Source organism: Micropterus dolomieu, linkage group LG13 (assembly GCF_021292245.1).
Source record: "Micropterus dolomieu isolate WLL.071019.BEF.003 ecotype Adirondacks linkage group LG13, ASM2129224v1, whole genome shotgun sequence".
Lineage (NCBI taxonomy): Eukaryota > Metazoa > Chordata > Actinopteri > Centrarchiformes > Centrarchidae > Micropterus > Micropterus dolomieu.
Genome location: NC_060162.1, coordinates 29,634,560 through 29,645,610, shown reverse-complemented (window position 1 = coordinate 29,645,610; position 11,051 = coordinate 29,634,560).

Here is an 11,051-nt window from a genome sequence, read left to right as displayed (position 1 = left end):
TGATTTATTTTATATCGGCTTTATTTTCCTTTGCTTGCTTCATTAGAGTCTTTAGTGCAGTTTAGTGACTTGTCCCACTCCTAACTTGTTTACTATGTTTATAAGTCATCTATTTGGACTAAACGACCAGCCTCACATGACCGAATAGAAATTACGATAAATTATGAAAACGCACTGGGTTGATTGAGCCTGAGGTGGGAAACTCTGAATTTTCGGTTCCACAACAGCTGATCAGAATAAGTTCAGTCAACCCTGAGTATGTTGAGCCTGATTGAAGCGCGTGCGTGGGGATGAAAAAAACCATCATCAATGGAGCTCCGATACTACGATTTGCCATTGCAATGGGTAAATATGGTGCGTTCCATTTACCTCGGAAGTTGGAGGTCGTCACACCCAAGTTGACGGTGTTCCAGTTACAAGTCGGAAAACCTCACTCAGACGGCCGTTGTTCACAACTAGCCAGGTTAGCTATTGATACGCCGGTTGATTAAAAAAAAAAACATTGTGCGGTGTTTTACTCACTTTACTAAACACTGTAGCAACACAACCACAGACAGCTGTTGGACAGCACTTTGTGTACGAACATGTATATGAGACACAAGTACACAGAAGTGCTAATAAACAGTATAAACTTCCGAAGACTTCCGAAGTCGGGATTCCGACTTAAGGGTGCGTTCCCTTTGAAATTTTGACCTTTGAACTCGGAAATTCCGACTTCTCATGTCAAATGGAATGCACCAATAAAGGCAGAGCTTCCATTTTAATCGGGTGGAGCTAGAAATATGAATGCTGCCAACGCGGACCCTGATAGGCGCTAAAGCGCAGGAGTGGAAGAAGATTGAATGCGTTTTAGGCTATACACAGCGTTGCTCATTCATCATCTACCAGACTTGTGATGGAAAGTTGATATTTTACTGTGTTTACTGTTTCACCCTGCATGCTTCATCAGAATAGACCAGTGTTTCACTGTGTGGTATTTGATTATTTTATTATGTTACAGCTAAGTGAAGTTTCCCATGGGAAAGATGCTCGTTAGAGAGTTTTCTTATCTGACTGTCCTTGATAGGCCTTCATCTCAGGACAGCTGGTCCCTACTCCCTTCCTCCCTTGGATAGCTGCGTAATACCCTTACAGTATAAAGTCACCTGCTTCTTCACTGGCTCTTTGTCTTACACTCTGCAGACTGTTTTGCACTCTGTATGTTTGTCTGACCCTTTGCAAAGAGTAAAACCCTTAAAAGACGTCTGGATTGGACTCTTTATTTCAGAAGACTCACTAAAGGACATATTTCCATTTCAGACTGTAATTTCCTTAATGATGATAAAGTGCTACAGCCCATTACATTCGATTTTAAATAGGAAGACTATATTTATTAAGCTGTAACCCGACGGGATAAAATGCCGGTGGCAATCGGCTGCCTGCTTATGAAAATAGGTAGGCTATAGATCAAATATAAGACACAGTTTACTCGTGAACCTGTGATTGTAAAGTCACAGTCACACCCAGCAGGTTAGTTCAAACTGACTGTAAAGCTTTAGACGATACGATAGGAATGTTCCAATCAGTGCAACTAGCCTACAATATGAAAGATTGCTGTTCATTGATCAGTTTTATAGGTTACATATTAAACAGTGATTACTGCAGAAATGGAGCCCACAGTAAGTAAAACCCAGAGTTTCCCTCATCTCAGGCTTAACATACTCAGAATTTTCACTAATCCCGCTTTCTGAAACGGGGCCCAGATCAGTCCGATAAGCTGCAGCGTCCAAACAATATAACCGCTACCCAGTAAGGGCGTGTCGGTCAGTAAAACACTTCCGCGAAGGATGCAGTGGTGGTTCCTCGCTCATAGCTCCTCAGAGATTGCTCCTCGGAGCGCAAATAAGAGCTTTGGGACGGTCTGCACGATGGCAGAGAAGAACAACTTCCGGTTCAAGCGAGGATCGAGGAAACGACAAATAAGAAACTTGAGAAGCACCCATGGACTCAGGAGTTCCTCACCTGGTGCTTCAATTTATTTCCTCACCAGACATGTGGAAAGTGCAGTAGTGCAAGGGTGAATTATTACAAAAATATATCAAAAACATAAAAACAAACAACAAGGACACTAAACATAAACTATTCAAATTATCATTACAAACTGATATTAAACAACACAAAAAACCTATATTGGGCCCTAGCACATGTGCCTTTCCAGACCAAAGCTGTTCTGCCCAGAGGAGCCTCTGCCTCCTTCCTTTATACTGGAAGCCCCTCCTACAAGACAAACCAAAGTTAATTGAATTGATCAGTCAAACAACATTATGCTACCTCAACATTCCCAAACATTTCTGGATACATCAATACACAATATATCAACTATAAAACCAGAAATTAAATGTTAGATGCTGAACAAACTTCTCAAAATAGAAAACTTTTGGTACTCCAGTACACCCCTCTGTACTGGCTTACACTTGGACCATTCCAGGTCCTCCCCCCTATAAATTACTCCAGACTCCATCACTTCTTGTTTGTCACTTCGACCCAGATCCCTGCTTGAAGATGGGAACAGGTCACTGGAACATGCAAACATTTGGATGACCTTGGTTAAATCCAATAACCTAAAATAAATGATTTGAAATTAACTGTGTATGTGTTGTAATTATCTAATCATGATTTCTACTCTTTCAACTAGTACTTAAATGAACTGAAATGAAATGCCATGTGTCCATAATGCTAGCCCACATGCTAAAGGTAATGCCAATGCTAAAAGTCCTATGCTAATGCTCATGCTAAAGTAGCTTTGCATGCTAAAACCAATGCTACCACTGGCTTAAATGAAGGCATGGGCCAGCCCCATGACAAAGTTATTAGAGCCTAAGCTGATATCTTAACATCGCCTTCCATGTCCCACATCTGTTTTGTTAAGTACGCCGAGTGCATGTACTGAATAAAGACACCGAGAGCTGGCGCATGCTTTGCAGGAACCTTTACTGGGAACATATGTGTCACCTTCATAACAGTCCGTGTGTCACCCTGAAACTTTAGTTCCCTTTACAGAACACCTCTTAAGTAAGAATCCCCCCCCTCTGACATCTGTCTCTCACTTATCGAGAAATTCTTGTCAAGCAGAACATTTCACAACAGAACATTTATAGAATGCTTTTTTTTTTTTGTCTCTCACAAGTCCAGACGCTCTGGCGGATGTGACACTCTTCCTGAGGTTGTCACATACGGGCGGGCTCTATTACGCAGGTTGTAGCGGAGTTGTTGTTTTTCTTTCAACCGCTTCTCAACCTTCTTGAACCCTCTGATGTTTGGCCAGCGGGGAAGCAGGGATGCTGGAACCTGAGGTATGGTCGTGCGTAGCGGTCTACCCATAAGGAGTTGTGCAGGGGAGTAACCACACTCCAGAGGTGTGGCTCGATACGCCATCAAAGCTTTTAGGTTCTCACCTCCTCCTTTCTACAGTCCTTTTATGGTTGCCACCGCACACTTTGCCTCTCCATTCGCTTGCGGGTATCTTGGGCTGCTTGTGATGTGCGTAAACCCATACTCTGTGGAAAAGTCTCTGAACAACTCACAGCTGTATTGTGGTCCATTATCAGGTACAACTGTGTACGGTATCTCGTGGCAGCTAAATGCCTCTTTCAGAGCTGCAATGACTGTGGCAATGTGGAGGTGGGCAACTTCGATATAAGGTGAGAAATAATCGACTATAAGGAGATAAGTCTTCTTCTCCCAGAAGAATAAGTCTGTTCCCAGTCTTTGCCAGGGTCTCTCCTGTACCGGGGTGGTCAGCTCTGCCCTGTGCTGTGAGCATGTGTTACAGTTCTCCACCAGCTGACTGATGTGTACGGACAGTCCTGCCAACCAGACAGACTGGCGTGCTCTCGCTCTGCACTTGAAAATACCTTGATGGCCACTGTGGAGGTTGTTGAGGATTTCTTGTCTCATGTCGTGGGGAATGATGATTCTTTGGTCTGAGAAGCAGCTGTCCTGCTAACGTTAGTGTCGCTCTCTCAGGCCAGTATGGCCCCAGCTCTGGAGAAAGGGCAATTTTCTCAGGCCATCCTGTCTTGCAGTATCTGATGAGTTTTGCACACACAGGGTCAGTTTTCTGTTATTACCTGCAGTCTTGTTTCAGTGGCGGGGAGGCCTTGGATGACAGCATCCACAAAAATTTTAACCTCTGCCTCTTGATAATGTGTGCTGTTATTAAGCACTTGCCTGGCACGTGCACAATGTCAAACATGAACTTCATTAGTCTCAGCCTGAATCTCAGCACTCTGGGAGGGAGTTCATCTAGCGCCTTACTCAGGAGTGGCACTAGAGGTTTATGGTCTGTCTCTAACCTGAACTTCAGTCCCAGGAGGTAAGGTGTCAACCTTTCACATGACCACGTCGCAGCCAAAGCCTCCTTTTCGATCTGTGCATAATGTTTTTCGGCCTTGGACAGGCCTCTGGAGATGAATGTGATGGGCCGCCAAGTTCCATCACTCTGTTGTTGGCTGAGAACGGCCCCCAGGCCAAAGGATGAGACGTCTGCCGACACACAAGTCTCTGCTGTGGTTGAGTACGGGGCCAGCACCCATGGTGATCTCAGTTCTAATTTAAGTCTCTGGAACGCCTCCCTCTGTGGCACTCCCCAGCACCACTTGTTCTTCTCACAGAGCAGGTCTTTAATTGGTCTGGTGTATGACGCAAGGTGGGGTAAAAACTTGCCCAGATAGTTTTGCCAGTCTTGCCAGGCTTGTACAGTGTGGACACGCCTTATTAGCTTGAGTGCTTTTATAGCAGGAAGTTCCAGTAGCGCCTTAGTCAAACCTTCAACAACATAAATGTCTTGTTCTGTTGTTACCTTTTCGTGACTCAGCTCACCTTTAAAGCATCCTTCCAGTCTGTAGTTTCCTGGTCCATACAGCACTTTGAGTGGCGGTTGCAGTGTCCCATGCTTTTTAATGGAGTAGCTGCTGCTTGGAATTGCTCACTTGCTCCAGTATCCAATTTGAAAACAGTTGCTTCTCCATTTAACTGCACTGTTTAACTGCTTTGTCATGGCTTTTGTTAGTGTCAAATCAGCGTCCAACTGTAGACTTTCTGATAACTTAACATCTCTAAGGCCGACCACAATTCAGTCCCTTTCTAACTGTTCTCTCAGGACCCCAAATTCACAGTGTCCGGCCAGTGTGTGCACCACTGTTATAAAGAACTCAACACTCTCACCAGGCTCTTGGTTTCGTTGAAGTGTGCTGCATCATAAGCCGCTTTTCGATCAAAGGTACCGGGGACTTTTAAGTCCCCAGATCTCTTTTCAAGGAACTAAAAGGTTCCTTCAGCCCACTGTTGTGTGCGTTTCCACCGCGGTCTAAAGACCTGTGAAGATTAGGGAAATTAACCAGCTGACGTAGGCTGTAGCCATACAAAGCGATGCACAGGCATCATTATTTGTAACCACTATCCATGAGCAACATTTATAAATGAAAATCAGATTTTACTGGAATATAATGAAAAACTATAGGCTTAGCTTGACCATTAAAGCAGCTTTTTTTGTGGGAGTATAATGAAGAGACACACGATAAAGTTCGTTACACATTTAATAGTAGCCAAACAAACAGATAAAGCGATAAAGTTCTTAAAATAACTCCAGCACAGAGAAAGCAACACAAAAATAAAATCGCGACAGTTTGGAAGGTTATTAAAACATTTCCAGCCCACAAAAGCCGCAGATCAGCTGCAGCACTCACATCTGTGGCCGCCTGCGTTGGAAGAACGTGATGTTTAACAAGCTTTAATTACCTGCGGTAATCAGCTGTTCCGCTTGTTTCGGAGAGGAGACTGACTTCGGCTCCATGTAGAAACTTCCTGGCGGATGTAAACTTAAAACAACAACTTCAGACCCAGTATTTAGCTTAACTCCATCAGCTGTTCACTGTAAACACGCCGCTGCAGCTGGCTGCTATTTCCCAGCTTTAAATTTAATGCCGACATACGATCTCAGGTGGACATCGGCGAGACTTGTGTGGATAACAAACTGGATAAAACCATCAAGTTCTTAAAATAACTCCAGCACAGAGAAAGCAACACAAAAATAAAATTGCGGCAGTTTGGAAGGTTATTAATATTTCCAGCGATGCAGGACTCACGTCTGTGTCGCCTGAGTGTTGGAGGAACGTGATGTTTAACGAGCTTTAATTACCTGCTGTAATCAGCTGTTCCGCTTGTTTTGGAGAGGAGGCCAACTTCGGCTCTGTGTAAAAACCTCCTGACTGATGAAAACTTAAAACAACAACTTAGGACCCAGTATACACACCGCTGCACGACTGAAGTCAAGCCAGCCCTCGCGCTGTTTTGCGATGCGTGTTTTTTCTGGGCATTACGGTAACATCGTGTCGCAGCACATTTCAAAATAAAAGTGAGCTTCTGCTGAACATAATGCAATTGATGTGGCAGAAACGATTGAATAAATAAATAAATGCTTAAGACACCACAAGTATCTAAAGAAAATATTACAGTCTCACAGAAAGCTACCAAAAACCTACATCAGATTGCTCTGATATTGACAGAGGGTCACCCTGAGGTGTCCACAACCACACAACATCATTGTTCCACATCTTACCTTAAACCACTACAAAAATCACCATATTTCAACTAAATTTTACATAAAAACTGACCAAACAATTTGAACGTTTGCTCAGTAGCTTTCACATCAGGTGTAACGTTAGCATTATAGCTATAACTTTAGCTGTGTTAGCCAACGTTTACAGCAACTCCGCACTTGAACAGTCTGTGAAGTTCCATTGCCGTGTTTATTTTAAATATAATTCACAACCAATAAAGCAAACTTACAGGTTGTGATTGTAAATTTCCAGGCCCAAACAGAGTCGGAGTTGCATTGTCTTTTAGGACTAAACGTTGAACTGTTGCCGGTGTTCTGACGATCTATGCTGCCTTGCCGAAAAATGCTACCATAGCGCAAATCGATAGACTCGACTCTACTCGGCCCTGCTCCATTTTCTATTGCAGATAGTACCCAGAGATAGTACGTAGCTTGTCATCATAGCGACGCCACACACAACTGCCGCGACGTAATGTTCAATGCAACACACACACCAGCGATCCACACAGCTTTCTCTTTTTTAAGTTAAAACGTTTCAACATTCCTCAGAATGTAAAGACAGATAAGCGGTATGAAAACCTTCCAGCTGTGTTTTCCTCTGCCGTTGTTGCTGCAGCGGTCTGTGTGACGGCGGGAGCAGAGGGCTCTGTGAGCGGGCGGCTGGCCGGCCTCACACGCTCCTCCCGCGGGTCACAGCAGGCTTCCCCCGCAGCCACTTGCGGAGCTCCTCAACTCCAAAAATATTCAAGCAAAGCTTTGTTCCGCCATCACTTCGCGTAAAACTGTCAATATTGGAAATCTACACAGCTGATTTCTCACCTCAAAACTTCTCAGAAGTGGATTTAGTGATGAAATTCTATATTAAAACTGTAAAATATAAAACTTTCTGTTGCTGGCCTCTGTCTGGCGCACGCAATGATGATGCAGTGAATAGTGAATATTCTATCTGAACAATCAGCAGTCTGTTGTGTTTTCACGTTACATTTTAGTATCCCTCAGCTCGCTTGGAACCTCGACGGAGGTGAGGTGATACCAAAAAAAGTACCTGGAAGCAGGTACAAGTACAACATTTCTACAATGGAAAACCAAACAAAGGCGAGTTGAGCCAAAGAGCCTCCGCTCAGACTTGCATGGTTTGAGGGCATGCCTGACCCACTAGCCGCTTGGCAAGCTTTATGACGCGTTTTCATTGTGACGTCACAAGTAAAGGAAGCGAAGGGCTGGACTACAAACAAGCTGTTTTCAAGCGGTTCACAGCAGTGCTTTATGTGGGAGATGGGAACTCCCTTTGGGCTGGACTTTGGACTTTTTCACTTTGCAAACCTGTTACATGCACAAAAAAGATATATAACTCAATAAAGGAGAGGGAAAAAGCCAAAAAGCCTAAAACCACCTCTTTAATGCCAACATACAATCTCAGGCGGACATTGGCGAGACTTTTGTGGCTATTTGACTGTTGATTGTGATTTATTGGTTTGCAAACAACGGTGGAAAAGAGACGAGCAGTTGACTTTTAGGGGGTAAAATGAAGACCCCAGAACTACGTTTAGACCCTGGTCCCTCTGGTGGAAAAACATTGAGTTCCTCCAAAGGTTCTGGGGGTATAGTTCCTTAGGTCGAAACACAGCTACAGTGTGCCGTAAAAGCCTCTGTAACCGCGTCAAAGGACTTCTTCTGTTTGTCCGTGAGGGGTAACAGTTTAAGGATATCTTCGGCATCATCACCGGCTGCATACATGAAGGCGTTCACTTGAAACTCTGACAATTGTTTATCCAATCCTGATGCTATACTGTAGCGTTCGAATCGCTTAATCCATCTCGGCCATTCACTAGCATTGGAGAAGTTGAACTTGCCTGGCAGCGCTAGCTGTGGAGCTAACTGTTGCGCCGTTAATTTTCCGTCCATCTTCCTTCCTTTTTCGGGACGTTGTTTTGCTTAACAAGTTTAGTTCATCTTTCTACAGTCCTCCTCCTCTACACGTGTGTGACTGCTAATAAATTCTAAAATCAAGTGTGAACTGTTTTGAAACCTCAACAGCAAGCTTGAGAGGATATTAGGGGAACATCCTGTTTAATGATTGCTGATTATTTGTTTTATAAAATTAACCACTGATACTGACATGAAGGCTTACTGTATGTTTATCCCCACCAGTATCCACTAATAAAAATTTATTTTTTATAGCAGCATATAGGCAGTATATTCCTTCAATTCCCTTAATTTGAAAACCAACACGATGATTCATCCCTAAATAAATTTAAACTGTACTTTAATGAATCCATCTCCCTTACAGCTGTAACAATAACAGTATTTTTTTTTCTTTTTTCCCCTTTTGGAAATCGAATCACAAATAAGTGTTGCGTGTATATTTACTGTGAAGGTAAATGGAAGTAAATGTGGTTTTACACATCTACAGTAAGTGTAGCTACACTGTAAGAAAAGATACCCAAAAGACACCATATCTACTCAATAAAAATGAGGCAACAGATTACAAAGAATATTATTAATTAAATTTCACAATGTTTGGTATTGAGTAAATATTAATTAAACGAGACCCTTAACTGTCATCCATTTAAAATGAGTAGATTCAAATTGAAAACAGTACAGAATTAATTATAACCTAAACAAAAATATTGAGATGATTTGAAAAATATAAACTCCCTCTAATGTGTAAATAGTACTAATAAAAATGAATTTAATTATATATATCAATGATATATAATTGAGTATTAATCATACACATAAGGAAGATAACATGTGTGCCACCAACTAGTGACGTGCAGATCGATCCTAAAGTATCGATATTTCTCATACCAATGTTTCCTGCTCTAGGATCGATACTCATGTAAAAGGATCTATATCTAAACTCAGTCATTTGGAGTGAGTGTGTGTTTTATCATAAGTATCTTACTGTCACCAGGATGATCTAATTATACTCGGTTGATAGGAACTACTTTTCCTTCCGCCTGTCAAAGTCATGCTTGCACTACGGCTCTGTGACGGAGCTTCTTTGAAGTGAGCCGCTGCAGCCCTTTACATTTCCCACGATTGAATACTGACTCTGACTGACTGTAAAAACAGTCACGTCTGGCTGTATTTTAGCTGTGAAGGTAACAATGCTGCTCTGTGTGATGTGTGTGCAAAGACAGTGAAATACTTTTGCAACACTGCAAACTTTGCTAAACATCTGAGATTAAGTCTGTCACAATAATATGATGATGTAATGAAGCGGCAGTTCTGAGCAGGATATTTTTATTATAATTAAATTATAATTATTTCTCATAAATACAGAAACAGGAGGGGGGAGGTCACATTAAACTAGAAATAAAATATGTAAAAAGTATTGGTATCGGTATCGGCAATACCAGCCTGGGTATTACTTGGTATTGGATCGGATAGGAATTAAGTGGTATCACACATCACTACCGCCAACCCAGGCCACCAGCAAGGCAGGGGACCCCTGCATGGCCATGGTCATTTGCTTGTAGACTCGACCACACAAGAGAATTGCTTTCGATTATAAATCAATGATCTGTGTAGCCGAACTTATCAAATAAAACAGGCACTTCACTCCTGGTTTCAATAGTAAACCATAGACTGTATAGAAAAAAACACGACAAGAATGACAATTACCAACACAAAACATTATATTCTAAACAGACACGTTTAAAAAAAATAAAAACATAATTCACAAAGTAAACTTTGTACTAATTTTAACAAAACTCCCTTCACCGCCATGCAGCATGGGGATTCTTGACAGGAAGTGCTTTTCAGTTAAAATTAGCCTGATTACATTAATTTGAATTCACTCAATATTCTCTCTATTTGGGAGTAGATACATATACAGTGAGGAAAATAAGTATTTGAACACATTTTGCAAGTTCTCCCACTTAGAAATCATGGAGGGGTCTGAAATTGTCATCGTAGGTGCATGTCCACTGTGAGAGACATAATCTAAAAAAAAAAATCCACAAATCACAATGTATGATTTTTTTTAACTATTTATTTGTATGATACAGCTGCAAATAAGTATTTGAACACCTGTCTATCAGCTAGAATTCTGACTCTCAAAGACCTGTTAGTCTGCCTTCAAAATGTCCACCTCCACTCCATTTATTATCCTAAATTAGATGCACCTGTTTGAGGTCGTTAGCTGCATAAAGACACCTGTCCACCCCATACAATCAGTAAGAATCCAACTACTAACATGGCCAAGACCAAAGAGCTGTCCAAAGACACTAGAGACAAAATTGTACACCTCCACAAGGCTGGAAAGGGCTACGGGGAAATTGCCAAGCAGCTTGGTGAAAAAAGGTCCACTGTTGGAGCAATCATTAGAAAATGGAAGAAGCTAAACATGACTGTCAATCTCCCTCGGACCTGGGGCTCCATGCAAGATCTCACCTCGTGGGGTCTCAATGATCCTAAGAAAGGTGAGAAATCAGCCCAGAACTAC